At 36.6% G+C, this 22,428-nt stretch overlaps 1 protein-coding gene across 9 annotated transcripts in view; it reads left to right on the top strand.

Moving 5' to 3' along the window:
- The window catches only part of LOC129717239 (partitioning defective 3 homolog), a 169,453-nt gene that overhangs the window by 120,702 nt on the left and 26,323 nt on the right, over window positions 1-22,428 (top strand). The gene's annotated exons all lie outside the window — the stretch shown is intronic.

The raw sequence follows: 22,428 nt of genomic DNA, 5'->3' as shown, positions 1-22,428 counted from the left end.
GTTAGAAGAAAAAAATCGTTGTGCTCTAGTGGAATTATTTAAATGATGGATTGTAGGGTCTCCATGGTACTACTTCTCCGGGGGGCAGAGAGACAGAGGCGAGTGAAGTGTGTACATGTGCTTCCCTCTTCCTCTCCACCTGGCGTACAGTCAGCTTAGTGCATAGTTGTGATATGTAATTATTGAAGTTTTTTTTCTCTACTGGTGCAACCAGCTCGGACCGTTCAACGACTAGCGAAACAAAAAGCCTGTCGTACACCGAAGTCTCGCCTTCTGCCGAGTTCTGCAATAATATCCGCTGCTACGACGAACTTGGCAAGTCGGCTGTTTTTGCCTTGCCAGCGGTTGGTATTTGTGCCAGTTCTCGAGCTACAATACACTTTATTGATGTGGATATTCTATAGATCGAGAGTGCGCAGCGAGGGGGTTGGGTGGGTGGTTTGGAGTGGCGCAGGTGACGGTTGCGGCGGCCGTAGTTGTGGACACCTCGCATCGTACCTCTTTGCCAGTAATTATAGTGGCACAAGATGGGACGCGGGTTGTCAAAATAGAAATCGGCCGCTCTGGACTCGGACTTCAAATGTTGATGAATGGAAATAAAAAAAAAAACTAAAACGAATAAAAAAAACTGTCTATGCGTTGGATAAAGTGGATGTTTCTCATTGTTCTGTTTGATATCAGTTGAAAAAAAAACTGTGTAAGCTCTTGTTCCGTTGTTGTAATTTAATGTAAATTCTCTTCTTGTCGGCGCTTCCGTGGTGTTACAAGTTTTTCTCTAATTGGTTGCTGTTCACCATTTTCCATTAATATTTTTAATATATTCTCATGGTCAAAGTTAATTAAAAGAAGAAATGATTTTTCATTATTTTTAAATAATCTCGTGAAGCACAAAGTTTCTTGATAAAAAAAAGTTTCAATGTAGTCATTACTAGTAGGCCAGGGCAAATTTTGTGCAATGCATTCATTAAAGTTTTATTAGTTCGTATTGGTTAACGATTATCCTTATTATTTGGTATGTTCAGTTATGGACGAACAATACGAAATAATGTAGAAAGATTTTATCATTATCAAATCTTGGTATTTGTAGTAGGTGCTTAAGAAGAGCTGAATCTCATACTGTTTAAAATATTCAGTGGCAATTTGTAGTCGAAAAATTTTCCCGTTCTATCTGATGAAAATGAGTGCATTGTTCTAGCATTACGTCTAAGCATGAATTTAGAAGTTCACACGCAAAGAACTCCTTTGCTTGAGAAATATATAATTCAGAGAACGCGTTTCTATAACATACGATGACATAACATAACATAACATAAAACATATAACATAAAAAACATACGAAAACATTTAATTTTTTTCTCAACATTCGTATTTATAATAAATCTAGCTGACCCGGAAAACCTCATCCCGCTCATTTTTTCTTTATTAAATAATTTTAAACATAGTAAATTGATTCCACATATATCCAAAGATTAACCTTGTGTATGGTCTACAAATGCATGACGAATCGGATATTGGATACGTTTAAACTAAAAATACAAATCATTATGGAGAGGCGTCAAACCATCACTGAAATATTTATTGCTTCTGAAAACCTCCACACGCCAAATTTGGTTCCATTTGCTTGATTGATTCTCCAGATATGCAGAAATTTTTTGTTTGATTTATATGAGAACTATCCCTTCCAGAAAAAGGAAGTGTGTCAAACCAACATAAAATATTTCTTGCTCCCAAAAACCTTCACGTGCCAATCTTGATTCAGTTTACTTGATTAGTTCTCGAGTTGTGCAGAAATTTGTGTTTCTTTGTATGGGACCCCTTCCTTCGAGAAAAGTGAGAGGTCTCGAACTTTCCAAATCACCTTTGACGCCCCAAAAACCCCTACATTTTCACGGTTCTGTAGTTCCCAAGTAGGTATATGTGGATCGAACAAACAGACATGTCTGCAATACCAGCAATATTACATATTTAGGTTAATTAGTTACAATTTACAAAAATTAATTAATTGATTAATTTTTATAAAAACATGAATGTAACAAAAAACCACAAAAAGTTGTCAAAACAAAAAAAAAATAAAAAAAAATAAAAAATAAACGTTTACAAAAGGTTAAATTTGAATGCCAACGAAAGAAAAATGAAATGAAACGAATGACAAAACAGATTAAACATGGCAAAGATCTCCGTACGAAGAAACTTACAATTCAAAAAATCTATACAATTCAATTGCCTAAAACTCTCCTGAACAAGCCAAAAGGGACACTCTTAAGGAAAAAAGTTTCTCTAACAAAACTTGTTCATGTTCGACACTGTTCCTTGTTTTTTTCTGATACCAAAATCATTTCGTAATAACATGAGCTAGAGTTTTCAAGAGATAGTACTAGGAAATTTGTTTCAATTTTCAAAAAGTTGCATTAAAAAAATCATTCATCTCTGATTTCTTTTCAAACATTTTTGCTACCTAAAACTCTTCAAAACTAACCAAAGTGGGAGCTTATGAAGAAGAAAAAGTTTTTCTAACAAAAACTCTTTCAAGCGGCTCCATGGAGTTGTTTGAAAAGATTTTCGACTCCGAACTCTGAATCAGGAATTCAGAATTTAGGGATTTGTTAAAAAGTAACGCGAGAATTCTTATTGTTGGATTCTGGATTTAAGACTGAACCCGGAATTCTGGATTCCGAAATCCGAACTTCGGATGCTACCTTCTGGATCCTTGATTTTTAGTTTTGGACCTAAAACATTCTATTCTTGACCTGAGATTATGTACACCGAAGCCGCCTTTCACGCGAATATTTGTAATTAACGTGTTTTTCAACACAAATTGTGAAATTTATTCTGTTTTAATACCAATATTACAGAAATTACTTGTTTTTTTCACGCGAATTTCGAAAGTGACACGGTTTTTAACACAAGGATTTTTCAGAAAATATATAAAACATAATAGAATAATTTGTATGTAGGATTGTGAACAATGAACTTCAGATTCTCAAAATCAGGAACACAAAATTCTGGATTTGAGTTTCAAATTTTTTTTTGTTGGATTCTGATTTCGATTCAGGATTTAGGATTTTGAAACCCGAATTTCGGTCGCTGCTTCCTGGATTCTTGGTTTCGTATTCGAAATTTGTTTCTTTCAATTTCGAAATATGTGCCCTGAATTAACTTTTGACGCGGTTTATTATGAAACAGTTTACGCATTTTTTTCACGGATCTTCACACAGATTTTAGAATTCCGAAATACGCAGATTTTTCAAGAAAGTCAGTTTTTACGCGGTATGTTTTTACCGAATTCTTTTTCAAATTGTTTATTAAGGGTGTTGTTTCAATTATCAAAATTAAATTCCCCTAAATTCACTAATTTTTTCCTAGCCCTACCTCTACCACAGATTCTGGATTCTTATTTAGAAATTCCCAAATTTTGGACTCTGGATACTACGTTCTACAAACTAAATCCCGGATTCAAGATTGGACGACTTGGATTTATGATTCTGGTTTTAGGGATTTTTGAATGTGTCTTAAACCTTTGTTCCGTATTTTGTGCTTTAAAATTTGGTTCCTTTAAGTTCCTCGTGTTTAGCTTCATGAATTTTTTACACTGTTGAATTCTTGGATCATTTTTTTTATTTTTTTTTTATGTTTAATTTCTTTTTTACCTATTTTTATTCTTGATTTTTTGCGTTAATGGGTTTGTGGATTCTTGGAATTGAGGATTCATACTTTTCCTTGAATTCTTGGGGTTTGGAATTACTTACCTACTTGATTAACTTCAAAGACTTCTGGATAAAAAAAACATGAATTTTATATACAGTCAGAAGGTATCATCGCAGTCCTAACATGAAAAAAGAAAAAAATAAGAAATGCCAAATAGTTATACCCAAATTAAAAAAAGGAATTTAATACAACACTTATGGATATAAGAGCAGGCAAATAAAAGACAAAAACACGTGGATAGGCCCACAATAATATTGAGAATGGATACTGCCGCTAATTCATGACCAATATTAACAAGCTCATATTAAACTAGATTCTGGTGTTCTTCATGATGTTAATCAATGTCTCGAATAAACACATTCGTGTCTTCTATCAGAGGTTGAGACCTGGATGATCAACAAAAGGCTAATACGATGCCCGTAACTTGAATTCAAAAATCTCCACGGAATCTCGAAATCTACAATTTCTCAAACCGTCTCGGAGTTTCATTCTTGATGTACTACTAACTGAAGAGAGAAAAATTTCGGTGATAATTTTTTATCTGTTTTAGTGGTCATATTTCATGTACATTTGTGTTATGGATGTACGAATGAATCGAAAAATGCTTCTGAGTCCTTCAAATTATCCAGAAAGCAATCTCATTCCTCTTCATGTTTATCCAAAGCTTTGTGGACATTATTATCATATTTGTTGGGTGCGTTCATGCGCCTATATTCTTCAAATTCCTTTCAATTTCCACTAGTCAAACTAGTTCAGAACTCGGTTAACAGATATATTTGCCCATTCCGTCTCCTACAAACTTTAAGCAACCACGCATCGGATTCACTTTCGACTTCGACCGATCATCAAAACCGGGTGGTAATCTTACCTTCCGTATCAAGTTAATCCAGTTTTGAATTTCTGCATTGGACACTTTTTGCACACACACGTCGCGCCCTCCTCTTCTCCAAAGTGATCGACCATGTCTCCCGCGTAGTAGCAACGCAACGGGTTGGTGTAGTCCGTCCGGTTCAGCCGGTCGAACAAAAGCCGTTTGCTTCCGCGTCATTGGACCGCGGTTGTATCCATCAGTAAAACATGACACGGAACGCATATCGAGCACGGGAAGCACGCCCCTTCGTGGAAATCAGCATTATTTCGTGTCTAGGGAAATCGCTTCCCTCCGGTGTAATGGTGGCGCTCGGTGTGCTGCGCGCGGGAACGTTATTTTTCATTCCGGCTCGCTGGTCCAGAAAAGTGTCCCCCGCGTTCCGTTCGGCACCTGTCCGTTTCCAGCGTAGCGTGTAGTAGTAGCGCCCAGCTCGGATCATGTTTTTCCCTGGTTGGAAATAGTTTTGCACTCGTGCAACTAGAATGAACCGTTTTGGTGTTTAGTTAATGGTCTCACTTTACTACTTACCTACTGTTTAAAACTCGAGAAAAACCATCCCCAAACAGATAGGTGGATAGACCCACACTCGTCCGCTCTCGTGCATATGATCGATGTTTGCTTACCTACTTTTATATTAAACTCCAGTAGATAGATGGGAACGCGCGCACTTAGGGCGAACTAATTTTTCCCCGTTTTTTTTGCAAGAAAACAGAGACCTATTGAGAGCGACGCTCGGAGCGCATTGCACAGCAACGATTGGCTATCGTCATCCGGTGCTAATGCCTTCCCGTCCAGTGACGACGACGACGATCCGACGATGGCCTATTGATCAAGATCTTCGAGGTTCACTTGATTGACATTTGAATGAATCTAATTTGCGATTCTTGCCAAGCGGACCGTGGACGCGCGAAGCCGTTTCTAGTCCCCGTTGTTTTTTTGTCTGTGCGCCGCTTCCCCTAGAGCGTGTTGCACAGTGTTGCGCAGGTCGATCGAAAAGTTCAGAAAGTGCAGAGTCCAGTTCAATGTTTCTGTTTTTTGAAGTAGAATACTTCTCTCAGGAAGTTCGGCACATAGGGATGTGAAATGAAAATCTAAAACCGAAAAAAGTGAAAAATATGTCCAATTTCAAATGCTAATAAATCGGTTAGTATTCGATGGATTTCCTTCGTTCTTGCAGCAATAGATTGGAAAATCTTCTAAGATTCTTCCCAAAATAATATAATTGTAATTTTATTACTCACACTATTGTACTATTTAAAATAGTCAAGCCTTGTCAAAACGAAAAATTCGACCTCTGATTGGTCGTTATATGCTTGCTTCCCAAGCACGGTCGACAGGATCATATACCTTGCAATTGAAAACATGCTATTTGGCCTATATAAAAGCGTGTTTCAGCCGGAGCCGCTCATAATAGTTCTAGACAGCGACAACAGCAGTCGTCCTTCCTTAACAGCAGCACTTGCCCTGTGGTTGGTCACCACGTCTCAGGAGCAGCGCGATTTTTCTCAGCGTGTGTCGCCAGACAACCATTATTCCCCCCGTGTTGGGGCAGCATGAAGATTGCCATCAGGAAATCCAATTTCGGAAATCAAAATGCCTTTTTCAAGGCAAATAAACAAGTCATTTAATGTAAATAATTCTTGTCAACGCAAGCAAGCATTCTGTGTTGCATCCTAGCAATTTAAATTTGTCGCACCCGTCTAATTGACTGAATATGAAATAGCTTTCACAGAGCATGTTGTCCGTGTATCTTAATTCCTCCAATGTTAGGGCAGCTCAAAGGTTGTAATTAGCAACCGATTTTGAACCGCAACATGCTTTTTTCAAGGCAAATAAAAAAACAATTGAAGGTTAATAATTTTCTGGCATCAACACAAGCAGACATTTTGTGCGGGATGCAATCAAATTCTGTTGTAGTTGTCTAATTTTCACTTTATTTAGTAAACCCCCCACTGTAGGGGCAACGCAAAGGCTGCGATCAGCATAACCGACATTGAATAATAAACTGCCCTGTTAGAACGCATTCACAAAAGCAGTTAGTTCGACTATGCAGAGCTAATATGAAGTCGATTCAATCAATCAGCATAAACAGAATTTCATCGTCTCCCAGCTGCCAAGTTGCAACATGATGCAACACGCAACAGCGAGCAAACGAAATCGCTTGATGTTACAAACCGTAATAAGATACGGGTTAAAACCGTTGCGTGTGTGAGAGCACCATCGGTGTTTATTCGCTGGATACAAAAATCAAATGCGAATTGTGGAATAACTCGTCTGAAGAACATAAGGAAATGGTAAACCTGAACTGAAAGGCGTGGCCTATTACGTAGCACCCTTCGGCTATAAAAGAGTGTTTCTGTGAAAACTAGCTACATTCATTAGTCGGAAGGTGAACTGGATGGACCGTCCACAACGTTGACAGCAGTAGCAGCAGATATCGGCACTCAGCAGGAACAGACCATAGCAGCGGGTCGCGCCTGTGGCTGCCTTCAACTTAAACAAATCACTTGCCCTGTGGTTGGTCACCACGTCTCAGACCTCTGCCAGGCTGAACGCCAACGCGAGCGATCGGGCGAGATTTTTGCGGTACATCAGCCGGCATTTTCTCTAATGGAAAAGTAGGATCATTTTGTTTAGAAGAATATTACTGTTGGTAATATTACAGAGATGCGATTGCATCATATCCGATATGGAATTGAACAATTGTTCTTTTGAGGACAAATAAAACACTTAATTTGAAGAGTTAATAGCTTTGGGTACCAGTAGCAGTATGGTAACAGCCTCAGCGGTAGGTGCAGCCGGTACTTCCCTAAGGCCGATGTAATAAGGAAGTAAATGGAAGCGGCACGGCGAAACAGTTCGGGTGTTCTTAGACGCGCGTCATTTTTCGTACGATAGCGGCGGTATTAGCGGTAGATGCATTTCACTTACTCCAGTAAAGCCGTGTCTAATTTTCAATGTGAAAACACCTTTCTATGGTGTTGGCCGTGCGCATAAGGCCTCTGCCAGGCTAAACGCGATAAGCGGCGCGAACCGATACGCCGGCCGTAGGTTAATTTACAGCCGTAAGTAGGGCTGTGTAAAAGTATTCTATTTCAACCTTGCGGTCGTGGCCTTGCACACAACCCTCCTGTGATTTTTTTTGTTTAAATAGCAACTATTATTTGTTAGTACTTTTTCGTAACTTTATCTACAAATGCTACTGCCATGAAATTAGTTCAATGAATTTCTAGCCTTGGTTTCATCGGATTTATTGCTCTCGACTTTATAGTTTTTCGACAATATTATGCATATACACATAATTTTTCACATGTTATGTATTTCGTAAATATATCATGTTTTTTTTTGTTCTGTAACTAATCAATTATCAACTAATAAAAATTGAGAACATCGACGAAACATTGGCTTGAATGGATTATAACTAGAGATGCACCGAATATTCGGTCGCCGAATATTCGGGCCGAATATGCCGAATAAGCCGAATGGCCAATGATTATCAGAAAATAATATAAAAGTATAGTGCAAAGTTTTATGAACGGGGGTAAACGAAAACTGAAGATGTAATTTGGGCTTAGAAAGGAATATATCTCATTAAAACGGAATACGAACCTCAATCTCCACACAAATTTCATGCCTTGTCTGGATGAGGTATATTTTTTCTGAGCCAAAGTCACATCCTCATTTCTCTCATTTTATTAATTTATTTTTTTCAAAAACACTCAAAATGTAGTTGTAACACAAACTTTTAAATTGTGTCAACCATAATCCTCAAAAACATTATTTTCAAACGACAACTCGAATAAGAACAAAAGTAGGTGCGCCACGGATTAGCGTGCTTCATTCCATAGGCGCAAAATTTATTATTTCTTGTGGAATAGTTCGGACAATTTTCAATCGTTTTCGTACATGAACAATTGGAAAGCGAAAGAAACAATTTAAACTTCAAACAATGACCATTTGGTTATTTTATTATCATAAGTTCAACGTTGTGTTCAGCCGAATATACGGCCGAATATTCGTCTCACCGAATAATGGAAAAAAGGTTATTCGGTATTCGGCCGAAGGCCGAATAGTGCTATTCGGTGCATTTCTAATTATAACCATTCAAGCCAATGTTTCGTCGATGTTCTCAATTTAGACAGTTTTTTTTTGTTAGTTTTCAATACCATGTTTTTCGCTTCATTCGAAGTTCTTATTACCATAATTATTCCGTTCAGTTTCTGTACACACAAAAAAAAAATAATTTCCATACATTTTCATTGTGGTTTGTTTATTTACTATACTTATGTCATATTTTTCACAAACATTAACATCCATTTATTTCTATTTGAATGCATATTCGTGTAATTAGCATCCATTTCTTATTTACTGTTCTCTTGTCTGTAATTTGTATTTCAAAACTTGATGTCCCGGATTTTGTGCTGACAAAGATCATACTTCGGGATTACTTCCTGCTCCGAGTGTCCATGAAAACTAAAAATTATTTCAAGCATCGAGCATCGCACACTGGGGCCAAATCGAAAAACCGAAGTAAAAATTATGTTTTCAAGTCTTATGTTATCCATAACTTCTAGAAAGTTGCTTCGTTTACTGCTGTTCTTATGCTTCTAATGGAATTAGTTACAATTTTCACCGTAGAGAGGGCGCCATAACTAACTTGAACGTGACTTGCTAGACAAATTGTTTCTTCTGCAAAGTTGTGTAAAAGTTTTCTACAAAACCGTTTGCTTAATACCTCAAACCTCTATAAATTGAGATTTCAGAAATACAAGACTTTTTCTGAAAAGGCTTTTTAAAAGTAACTAATAATATTAGACATTTTATTTGGCAAGACAAAATTATTGCCTACAACTTTACCCAAAACGTTACACCTGTCAAACAAACCGTTCTGGCTTTAAGGTGAAACGGTGTTCCACCGCAGGCTTTAAGGTGAAACGGTGCTCCACCGCAGCAAATATAAAATAGTATTTTCACAGGTGTCGCATTAAGGTGAAACCTCATTGAATCCAAAAATGGCCGACTTCGAGTCACCACTTCAAATTTTCGAAAGCACAAGACTCGGAAATAGTTAATACGTTTCCTGTGAAAATGCTATTTTATGTTTGCTGTGGTGAAGCAAACATAAAATAGAATTTTCACAGGAAACGTATTAACTATTTCCGAGTCTTGTGCTTTCGAAAATTTGAAGTGGTGACTCGAAGTCGGCCGTTTTTTGGATTCAATGAGGTTTCAACTTAATTATTACCGAGTCTTGTGCCTTTGGTTTTATAATTATGAATTAGGACGTTTTTATGGAATTGCTCTTCATCATGTATTTTTTCAAATTGCAAACTGTATCGATTTTCTATGTTTTGAGCCAACGATTTTCTTTGGCTGTATGATTTTATTTTGGGTTTCTATTGCCCATTTTTTTTTTTTAATTTATGTTTTTAAACTTTAAGTTTTCAACTTCATATTTTATGTTTACAAAATATTATTTGCGGTCCCCGAAATAAGTTTGATTGCTCTAAATTTCATTTGTATGAACAGGCTGGCTGAATGGAAATTTTTATTTCCAACAAATATAATCGAGAAAAAAAATCAAGGGTAGTGCCCAAGACAAGACCGCATGGCGAACGTAGAACTACGCAAATTATTATTCATCATACTCTTTAGTTATACATGTGATGGAATTGAAAGACACCTTTTTTATTGTTTTTGTTGACGAAAGTGGTAATGGCTGCTTCCAAAAGCGATGGTTACTCACTGTAAAAAATGCCTGCTTGCAAGACGTAACAGCGTGATATACTATTGCGTGGCCAAGAGTGCTGCACTCCTACTATCTACTTCCTTTCAACACGAGACGACTTGATTGTCCTCCGACCAAGCGAAACTGGGAAAATGACATAACTTGAAAAAGGCGGAGCCACTTACAACATTGGTCTAAAATAAACATTGCGGAGCGAGATGAAGTTGCAGTTCCCTCTGAAACAAAAACCAGACAATACCAATGATGATATTATGTCAGTGCGGATATCATGACGCATTTATGCGATAACTGAATGAAATTATCAATTTTGCAATTCCACAAAAAACGAGTAATCATTCCAATCTACCATTTTTGAACTAACTGAAACTTTGCACAAATTGTCCTATGGGCTAAAGATACCATTTTGTGCTATACCTCGTGAGACAGAACATTTTTTATTTGAATAAAACACAAAAATAATTTAAATACTTCAAAAAACTCCTTTTTTATGAATCTTTTTCTTTCTTCGAGAACTACACACTGTGAGCTAATCAATAAAAGTTAACTAAATATAGAGAAATAGAAAGAAATGTCATCACAAACAATTTGGTTTTTATTTTTTACAGTTTAATTTTTTTGGAAGGAAAAAAAATATTTTTCACAACTTCACCGAAGACACTAGAGATATTTTTTATCATTAATCGACGCTCGCCTTACAAATCGTTCTGGCTTCAATTTTTGTTTTCGGAAAATTTTAACTTTCTTGTTTTTTATATCATATATGATCAGAAAACCATCAATGTTTTGCTAATAGTTTGTAATATTAATAGGAAAAAATTAAATTTTTCACCAAATTAACATCCCTATCTCAAAATAGGGTCGAACGTCTTCGTTAGTGGTTTTCTTCGGCAGATTTTCTGTAGCAGCCTTATGCAATAAGCCTGCCGAAGAAAACTATTGCTGAATGCGTCCAATGCATGATTGATGATTTTTTTTTATTTTGTAGCTTTTTTTCGCGGTGTGTATTTTTTCGGATAGACAAAATTATTCTCTACAACTTGGCTGAAGACGTCACACTGATCAAACAGAGCGTTCCGGCTCAAAAAATATTTGTAATCATCAATACCCTTCTACCATTAACCCTTATCACAAATTAGTCGCGATAAAATACGTTAAGACTTGTAACTTGCAATAACGGGTTTTTGGGAAGAAAGAAAGGATTTATCTTGCGAGAAGACGGGTATCATACCCATTTGTTTTGGGTATGTAAATATTTCCTATTCATAGTGTATATCGAGTAAGGTTCTTCCTATAGTCACCAAATACAATTTATACACATTGGGTTTTTCGGTAAATAAACATTATCAGACCAAAAATATTGACACAGAACGTGTACTTCTTTAGGCGTAAATATAATTTGCTGTCTGTATATTACTTTACTGTGGGATTTCCTCATGCTACTTGTATATAAGTTTACGATGGGGTTTTCTCATACTACACCATCCCCCTTAGAGAGAATAATGTAACGGGGTAGATTTGTTCTAAATGGTCTTTCCCAAGTTTTTCGCATATTTTTTACTAAATTTCCCTTCTATTCTCTTCTAGAGCAACATAATACTAATTGTTTTTTTTTTCCTTTTTTTGCTTAACATTCAATATTAAATTCTAGCTTAGTTTTTGACCAGTTTGTTTTAATGAACTATTATTGTTTTTACAGTGGTTGTAATTTTAAGTTCACCATTTGGTTCACATACTGATATGGTCCGAGATAGGATGAATATATTTTTTTTCCTATTTTCATTTCAAATTTCATTTTCTTTCAAAAATACTAAGTTTTTTTAATGGATATTGAATTTACGGTTTGTTCATGTTTTTTTGTCATCTATGCTTTTGTTCTATCAACTCTGCTTTTGTTATCCCGTGAACTATTCGTAATTTATAATGTAGTGCGTTCCTGAATGTCAAAATCATAAATTAGTTCATTAATTTTATCGGAGTTGTTTTGTGTGGGGTTTGCCTGTTTGCCAAATACTAATTCGAATGGTCTTAAATTATGGTCTGCATGTGAGGTAATGTTGAAAATGAAAATTCCTAGTATTTGCCGAATGATTAGTCGTTAGAGCATCTGTGATTTCTCTCAAATTGATTTTGGATGATAAGGTGTTGAAAATGTTTGTTTTACCTGTAGGGGTATGCAAATACTTGGTCAAGAATCTCTTATTTTTATTCCGTTCCTTGATCAGGTCGTAGTTCCATAAAGCGTCCATATATAAGTATGAAGAGATCCAAGTGTCCATCCATTAGTACGAAGAACGCTATTTTGTGTGTACGTCTTGATTCTGTGATTTTTTCAAATTCTGAAAGAGCAGTTTCAAGTATCTGACTTCCATTCCTTACTAAACTTCCCGTTAATATCATGATATTGTCTACTGCGGCTGTCGACAAATTAGTATTTTTTTATTTCGTCTTTTTATATATCATTCAAATCAAATAAAAAATGACAATTAAAAAAATATGTTATTTACTTTACTTTATTGGCCGACGGACATTTACCGGTCTTGGGCCTAACGAATTAGGGATTTCCAGCTTCTTCTATCTTGGACAGCCGTCCTCCAGTCACCTCTTACACCAGTAGATCGTGCATCTTCTTCCACCGCGCACATCCATCGAGTGCGAGACCTACCACGAAGTCGACGGCCTCTTCCTGGTTCTCTGCTGAAGACAGTTTGGGCGGCTCTTTCGTCTGGCATTCTGGCTACATGTCCAGCCCACTGAAGCCTGCCATGCTGTATTACCTTGACTATATCAGCATGTTTGTATACCTGGTACGACTTGTGATTCATGCGCCTGTGCCACACTTCATCTTCTAATTTACCGCCAAGTATTGATCGCAAGACTTTACGTTCAAAAACTCCGTGCACTCGTCGATCAGCTTCTTTTCTTGTTAAAATTGGGTTACTTTTCATGGAATTGCCCAAGTGCATTAATCAGCCTTTTCCAATATTATCTCACGTATATGATTTTTATCAAATGGCAACTATGCTCAAAATCTGCTACAGATACGCAACTTTAATCAAAAGTTAGTGTGATCTGCTAAAAATACTGAATTCGTTTCAAAAAATTCTTTGTACTTCAGTGATGACGTTGAAACGTCTTCATAAAGACGATAATTTTTTTTTCACAGCAGCATTTCGAACTCCATTCTCATGTCAACCGACTGAGAGTGCTGCACTCTTGCTATCTGCTTCCATTAATTGTTTTCTCTCTTGTATCGTGTACAACGTGTTATTTTGTTGCTTGGCTAAGAGCTCCTTCGTTCCGGTTCCACTGTTGCCAATACGAAATGAGATTCTTATTTATACATTCGTAAAACATACTGTATAAAATCCCTGTGCATCTTGTGATACTGAGAGAATGTCATAGCTTGAAAAAAGGCGGAGTTATTTACGGATTGGGTCTAAAATAAACATCGCGAACGGAAAGCGTGCTCGTGATTGATTAGCCACTGCTTTTCCAACTGATTTTTAGTTCATTTTTTCATTGGTTTGCAATTAAAAAGATATGCTGATCACCAAAAGTTTGGGGAAAACTTCACCTATCAATTAAGACATTAGTGTTCAAGAACTTTTTGGTAAAATTAACAATGCATGGATTCAAAATGGCACATGGCACGTACGATTCTACGCTATACCATCCTGTTCTTAGCTTTATAAGCAAGCTGACTGACTGACTAAATGCTGCGAAAGTAAAGAAAAAATAATAGATTTTCATTTCAACTTTTCATTGGTTTACTATTGAAAATATATACCAACTATTAAACCACAAAGTTGGGGCAAGCTTTACCTTTTGATGAAGACAGTGGCGTTTGTAATCCGTTAAATGGTAGTAACATAATATGCATTTTAAGAGGACACCCTACTAAAGTAGGACGTAGTTGTGTCCCCTGATGAAATTCTCGATATTAGTATGATTCCAGTTAAAACTTGAGATTGAGACTCATGAAATGACTATTTTACACTGATGAGAATGCATGCCCATGTAAACATACGATAAAATTGCCTGCCAAGACATAAATAAGGTTCGCCGCTGTACGCTACGAGTCATCGCAGTCACTTTCACAAACACCGCCCGTCTTCGTCTGTATCTTGCGTTGATTTACCAACTTTGAGTAGCTTACCTTTCAATTTCTGTGGCTTACTGCAGCAAGCCAGAATATTTTAAACCTCTATTTGTACTATAGACACTTATAAGCGCGTTCGAGATTGGATAACCGGCCTTCCGGCGAGCTCCCACGCTGGCTGGCAAACGTTTGTCTAGTTGGCAGCTTTCGAACTCTCTCCGGAACGTGCGCAGTCAAAAATGATAGTTTCTTATTACTATTTATCACAAAATTGATGACTGATCATAATTAACCGATACAACAACAATGCTGTCCGGATTTTTTTTTCTCGTTTCATCTCATGCAACTGGAGATCGGTTTGTGATGCATGCAAGGGACGCCTGACAGTGAAAACGACCAGATAAAAAATGACCGAAAAAGTAACAGTATTTTCGTTATCGGATTTTCTTTACCCCCTGCATGATGGCACACTTTGAGCCGAGCGTCACAAGCGGCCTGGCAAAATTCCTATGCCTTTTTGCCTTAATCTGACGCCATTCCGGCACGATCGTAACGTGTTTTTCGTCTCCTAATTAGTACGATTTCCCGTAATTAGACCGGAAGGGAACCCGAAACAGGCTGTGTAAAGCAAATGAAATAGGTTTTAGTTTTCTTTCACCATTTCTCCGTGTTTACATTTACAGCGCTAGACCGGAGCAAAATGCTAATCCATCCAAGCGATCGGCATAATTAGTCTTTTATTTTTTGCTCTTGCGATGGACCTCCCTTCGGCTTCTGAAGTAACCTGACACCGGGCAAGATTTGTTGTGTGCCAAAAGAAATGTAATTTATTACTCTTAATTTATAGGATAATGGGAACGTTGATGATGAACCAACGTCGCTGAATTGCTAATTGTCCATCCGCGCCCGGCGAGTGCCGGGTCCCATCCCAGCTAATTTTAGAGTGTTGCTTCAGCCGTCAAGTGCAGTTCATTTTCATATTTGGAAAATGCGGTTGATGAGCGAGTTTCGCTTAACGGTTAACAAAATGTGATGCGACGGCGGCGATGCACAGTGGCAATAGCTTTTCGAATTTTCGCACCAATTGGGTGCTTCCGAAAGCAAAACCACCCCGATAGGCTAACGCCCATCGCGAAAGCTAACGTAACATACAGAGAAGTAAAAATTAATCCAATTGTATGAAAATTACGATCCCGTAATCGCTTTCTTTCATTTCGGCATGCAGTGCGGTTTTTCGATAGCGCAGTAGCGCGGATGCATTTTCCGCGCCGATCGGTGGTCTTATTTTATTACTTTTCTGTTCGGTAATTGAAGTTGATTGACGATGCAGGGAAAAAAACGGCGAATCACTCATGGAATTGGGGTCGCAAATCTGCAGGAGGGTCTTTGCCTTCGAATAACCCAATCGAGCGAGCAAATAAAAAATCGTTAGACAGTTGGACGATTTCGTCGGCGGTACGGCGCTGTGCGAAACGAACGAGCGGTTAGTTTATTTACCAGAAGCGTGAGGGGGTCCAAAATTCGGTGATTAAATTTTGTGTAACCGCGAAACAATCGCTGATGAGATTGCCGGTCCAGAAGCGACGTTAGGCGGGTGCGCAAAAACTGGTCTTACATTTTTTTCTACCTTTTTGGCCCCTTATACTTGTTGATCTGACGTAACAGCTTGACGAAATATAGGCGTAACGCGGCGCACAGTGTGGGACTTGAAAGAAAGCAATGAGCGGCAGCAGTAAAATTAGCAATCATCGTACTTCTTAATGTTTCCGATAGAGCAGGTGAATTGGATAACTTCAAACAGATTGAAACTAATGTATTAAAGCGACCGCTAGAAACAAAATGATTCATTCATGAAAATGGTATTATAAACGATAATGATGACGTGATTGTTAGTAGTAATGGAAGGAAAATGACCAATCACGTTTTGCCATAAATAACTTTCTAAAACTGTCTCACGGGGTTGAAACGAATTCCGCTGGTTTCAAGCATCATGAAACTCGATTTGTAGATTATGTGGTTGTAATGGTATTTCGAGCGCAGAGACCTTTCATTGTGATCTTGAAATCGGTTGGATGGTCTTGATTATGAATAATCTGTTGCTTTTTCTATTCGAAATGTTTACAGTGGCAACACTTGTTGAAAAAAAAACCAGTTTTTAAACCAAGTTCAAAACATATTGCTGGAAGGCAGAACTCGTGTGAAACTTAAAATCTTGTAAAACAGTTCGAATGGATGGGATAGTCAACAGCCTTCGAAAAGTTTACCGCATTTTTCGAATTTTTGAATCCAGATTTACACATTACTGCACCAAGGGTTGATATATTTTAAAACAAAAAACTATTTAAAAAACGCGTGATGGACAGTTTCAAAATGACGTAATTTAAACGTACGACTTCATATTTTTTTTTTTGAAAAATACGAAAATATTTGGTTATCGTCAATTTGCCGTAACAAGATCTCGAATTGGTCAAACGGTCTAAAAATTGCAAATTTCTGACAATTAAAAATGGAAAACTGTTGATTTTTGTACCACTTTAATTTATAAGAGAGTACTTTAAGGGCCAAACAAGAAAAAACGGGCCTAAAGTTTTTTTTTATGAAGAATAACGGATGAAGTTACATTTGAAGTTTAAATATTTTGTAGATTTAATTCATATTTGTTTAGTTTTTTTCTTATTTTCGTTATTTTCTGTGTCAACATTGCTTACTTTTATCTATTAGTTTCCCTCATGGTTTTGACGTAGAGCTACGCCTGTCAGGAAGTTTAGCTACATAGGGATTTTACACCCCTAAAAAAAATCTGAAAACGGAAAAAGGGCAAAATAGGTCCAATAAATCGGTTAGTTTTTAATGGATCTCCTTCGTTCTTACAACAATCGATTGGATGCATCTGCCAACATGCGAATAATTGTAATCCATCAATTCGAACTATTGTACTATTGAAAATTGCAAGCTTTTTAAACGTAGATTTCGACTTCTGATTGGTCGCTTAATGCTGGCTTTCCCTAGCACGGCGGACAGAGTTATATACCTAGTAAACCGGGAATATACTCTTTGGGCTTATAAGAGCCTGCTTCTGCTTAAACCAACCATTTTATCAGTAGATGGCCACTAGAACGGTCTTAACTAAGTAGCAGCAATAGCAGTAGCGGATAGCAGCAGCGGTAGCGGCAACGGTTATCAGCAGCGGCACTTCCTTTATTAATATGCCTCTTTTGTGCGATATCGGCAGCATCAGCAAACACTTCCTCCAATGAAAAGTGGTCATATTTTGGCAACACATAATCGTTTTGGCAAGCTGGCAACCAAATCTGTGGACCCTCAAATTTTCAGCGTGAAAGCAGTTTTCTACTGGACAAATTAAATACTAAATTGAAGAGTTATTATTTTCTCGCTCATTCATTACACTTGAATTGAAAGTTCGACTTCATCTCCATGTCTAAGCAAGAAATAAATTTTCTTTGAATAAATCTCTTATGGGGCGTCTTTGTAGAAATTGCTGTAGTCCATAAGAGTATTGATGATGGTTGTATCTAACAACCGAAACGCACTATCTGCGGATGGTATAAGATAGTATTCGATTGGTAGTGTAATTTAAACAAAAATAACCTGTTCTCGATCTTGAATTTTCTTTCCTTCAGCAATATGCAACACCGCCCAAGAGCAGCGTAATAAAATGTTGCTTAATTGTCTGCGGTATCTTCTGTTATTTGCTTACACACGAAACTAAAACGCATAATCATGCCTTGAACATTGTCAAGCCCTAATTGTGCAAGCAAATGTTTGAAAATGATCAAGCCTCGCTGAAACGCAGATGTCGATTGATCTGATCGGTCGGTTAATGCTCGCTTTCCCTAACACGGTCGATAGTCACACATCTGGTTCACTGGGTCCGCCTACTTCTACTCAAATCAATCATTTCACTAGTGGATGAATATTTGTATGTGCAAATTGAAATTCAATGGCATTTATATTCTTTTTTGCATAAAACAATCAAGAATATCTACATTACTTGTATACGTGACAAAAAAAACCTTTTGTTCTATTTAGTTCTACGTCAATCTTGCGGTCGTGGCTTTGCATACAACCCTTCTGTTATTTTTCCATATTTTTTTGTCTGGTTTATCTCCACCTCTATTCACAAATTCCAATAAAATGTTCAATTGTGTTTTTTCGTAATTGTTATTTATTTATGTCAAATTTCATGTAAATTATTGAACTTTCATCAATGTTTTTAATGTCTTTTCGTGCATTTTGACTTTTTTTTGCAGTGTTTCAGAGTATAATTTTGTTTTGGTTATTTTATTTTGTTTCTTTTACATTTCTTTAGTCCCTGTTTATTTTATTCTGTTTTGTTTCTTTCTTGAAAAAAAAAAATCGAGTTTGTTTTATTACTTTTGTACATTATTTTCGTCTGCCTTTTAAAATTTTATATGTGCTAGCTTTCTCTCTAAATTACTTTAGTGTGTCTCTTTGATGTATTTTTTCAATTATATTTGCCCAAATTTGTGTAAATAGGATTTTAACTAGTTGACGTTTTTCTGTTTTTTTATCTACTCTTTTGTGGATTTACTACGATTTTCTGAAAATGTGTTGCAAAGTTATTTTTAATTTTTTTTTGAGTTTTTTGGTTGATTTTTTTGTTTATTATTCCCCATTCAATGTTAGGTTTGTTTCTTGTTCAGTATTACTTCACAGCTTCCTTTATGTTTTTGTTTAGGGCTTAAAACTTTTATTTTTTCAAGCAAATTTGCTCACGTCTCACGGCCCTTTCTGGAATTTCAATGTATTAACTTTCCTTTCACACTGAAAACACTTTTCAAGCCAGGAAAATGTCGCATGTAAACAAAAGTGTAAGATTCGAGATCCGCGTTAAACGCACCGCATAAATTCCATAATCCATTGTCGCAAATTTGTTTGTTTATCTCATGCTATAGTTCTTTTGTTAATATTCCAATTATATTTTTCTCAATTAGTGTCAAACTAATTTGTTTGTTGTTTTATTTTGTTGTTCTATAATTTTTTTCGTCATTATCTGTTGATGTTTTCCATCTTTTATCAACTTTTTCTCTGTTTTTCCAATAAAATTTGCGGCGTTTTTTTTTAATTTTTCTCAATTGGCAACTCCCCCGATTCGTAGAAATTTTTGTTTTTTTTTTTTGACATTACATTATGTGAAATCGTAAACGAAACTGGCAAATGTTCATCAGATTTCGAACAATAATAATAGCATAACAACATGATGGATAACAATAACCAATATGTTGTTAGTTACATAAAATGTTGGAAAATTTTGTAATACGCTAGTTATTATTATTATTTCATTGTTCAGCGGTAAAAATTGATTAAAGTTCCAAAATTCACGAGAACAATGAACCTAGCACATGCGAGCATGCCTAGCACAGACGACATGAATATACATCAACCATTCACTGTGACATTCTCTATATCGATATAAAAAAATGACACTACCCGCCCCAACATGTCAATTAATATTTACTCGCATGAACTTAGACTAATTTGATGTCTCGAAGGTAAACGCTTTTCGAAAAGTTCCAAACAGCCCTCTTCTTAAACAATTGTTGATCTGCTGGCAGAACCTATGAAAACTGATGTCTTGAAAAAAAAAACATGCTCATTAAAGGCATCAGTACCGTACAGTACAAGTGAGGCAGAGTGCCGCTGATCTATTATTACATGAATATGTGGTTACATTTTTTAGAAGAGTAAGAGCCGACAACTGCTTGTGAATTACTGCATAAGTAAAAAACTAATCAAGCAAATGGAACCCAATTTGGCTTGTAGAGATTTTCAAAAAGCAAGAAATATTTCTATGGTAATTCGGCATACCCTCTCTCCTCTGAAAGCACGGGGCTTCATACAAATGAAACACAAATTTCTACATAACTCAAGAACTAACCAAGCAAATGGAACTAAATTTGGCGAGTAGAAGTTTTTGGCAGCAAGAAATATGCATGTGGTAGTTCGAGATTCCTCACTTCTCTAAAAAGGGCGGGTCCCCATAAAAATGAAACACAAGTTTCTGCATAGCTCAAAAACTAATCAAGCGAATGGAGCCGAATTTGGCATGTGGACTATGACTATGACTATGCTATGGACTATGAAAAGAATATTTCTATGATGGTTCGACACCCCTCCCTCGCCTGAAAGGCAAATTTTTGCATAACCCAAAAAACTAATCAAGCAAATGAAATCATATTTGGTATGTGGAGGATGTTGAAAGCAAGAAATATTTCTGTGCGGGTACGACATCCCTGGCTTCTCTGAAAAGGAGGGATTCCATACAAATAAAACACAAATTTCTGCATAACTCGAGAGCTAATCAAGCAGATGGAACCAAATTCGGTGCGTACAAGTTTTTAAAAGCAAGAAATATATATGTGGTAATAAGAGATTCCACCCTTCTCTGGAAGGGAAGGGGCTCCATACAAATGAAACACAAATTTCTGCATAACTCGAGAACTAATCAAGCAAATCGAACCAAATTTGGGGCGTATAAGTTTTTAAAAGCGAGATCTCCTTTCTGTGGAAGAAAAACCAACAAATATGTTTATGATGGGTCGACACCCCTCACTCTCCAGTAAGGGAGGGCTCCATGCAAATGAAACACAAATTTTTGCACAACTCGAGAACAGATCAAGGAAATGAAACCAAATTTGGTATGTGGAGGTTATTAAGAACAAGAAATATTTTTGTGGGGACTTGACACCCCTACCTACTCTGAAAGAGAGGGGTTCTATACAAATAAAATCACAAATTTCTGCATAAATCATGAACTTATCAGGCAAATGGAGCCAAATTTGGCATGTGGACGTTTATGGAAGAAAAGAATATTTTTACGATGGACCTTCTCTGAAAGGGAAGGCTCCATACAAATGAAACACAATTTTTCATAACTCGAGAACTAATCAAACAAATAGAATCAAGTTTGATGCGTAGAAGTTTCCCTTCTCTGGAAGAAAAGGGCCCCATACAAATGAAACACAAACGCACGATTTCTGTGGGGGTTCGACACTTTTTTCTTCTCTGAAACGTAGGGGTTCCATAACTCTAGAATTGATCAAGCTAATGGAGCTAAATTTGACATGAGGAGGTTTTTAGGGGTAATATAGGTTTATATGGTGGTTTAAAACCTCCCCTTATTTTGAAAGAGAGATTATACAAATGAATCAAAAATTTCTATATAACTCAAGAACTCACTAAGCAAGCAAATGAAACCAACTTTGGAAAGTGAGGATTTTAGGGTATAAGAAATGTTTCTGGCACGGGGAAATCTGACTGACGCCGGTACACTGGTAGTGTTGGCAGAAAAAAAAAGATTTTTAGCATTTAATTCGACCCACTCAGCTTTGAACAGCTATACGCTTTTGAGGAACGTCCTAGGTCTTTAGTGTCTTCGGCAAAGTCGTTTGGGCATCAACAAGTTGGCCGTCAAAAAACCTTTTTTTCGAAATCATGAAACGTATGGTTTAATTAAGCCAGTCTGAAGTCTCAATCGACTTTCGATAAATTTAGGATTGTTTGGGGCCCCAAATAAATCTAATTAAACTTGATTCTGGGTTTCTGCTATCAAGTTTAATTTTTTTCATATGACGGCGCTCCAGTCTAATAAACATATTGACACAAAATAGTCTATCGTATTATTAAGGTTTATAAGTCAAAAAATATCAAAAAGGAGAAGTTTGTTTCGAATTTACCATTTGCGATCACTCTTCAAAGCAACAATGCATTCAATGTAACAAAAAACTTTACTTGCTGAACTTGCGGTCGTGACTTTGCACACAACCTTCCTGATTTCAGGTTTTTTTTAGGAGGTTCGCACATTATTATCATTTATGTTTACATGTTTCTAAATAGTTATCAAAACAATTCTAATTTATGCTGCTATTTTTTTCTTTCAAATTTTATAATTTTTTCATCATTTTCTGTTAACGGGTGACAACTGAAATTTAGGATTTTGTTGAGGTTCTTTTACTCAACACC

Source organism: Wyeomyia smithii, chromosome 1, assembly GCF_029784165.1.
Source record: "Wyeomyia smithii strain HCP4-BCI-WySm-NY-G18 chromosome 1, ASM2978416v1, whole genome shotgun sequence".
Taxonomy (NCBI): domain Eukaryota; kingdom Metazoa; phylum Arthropoda; class Insecta; order Diptera; family Culicidae; genus Wyeomyia; species Wyeomyia smithii.
This window is presented reverse-complemented; position numbering and strand designations above follow the sequence as displayed.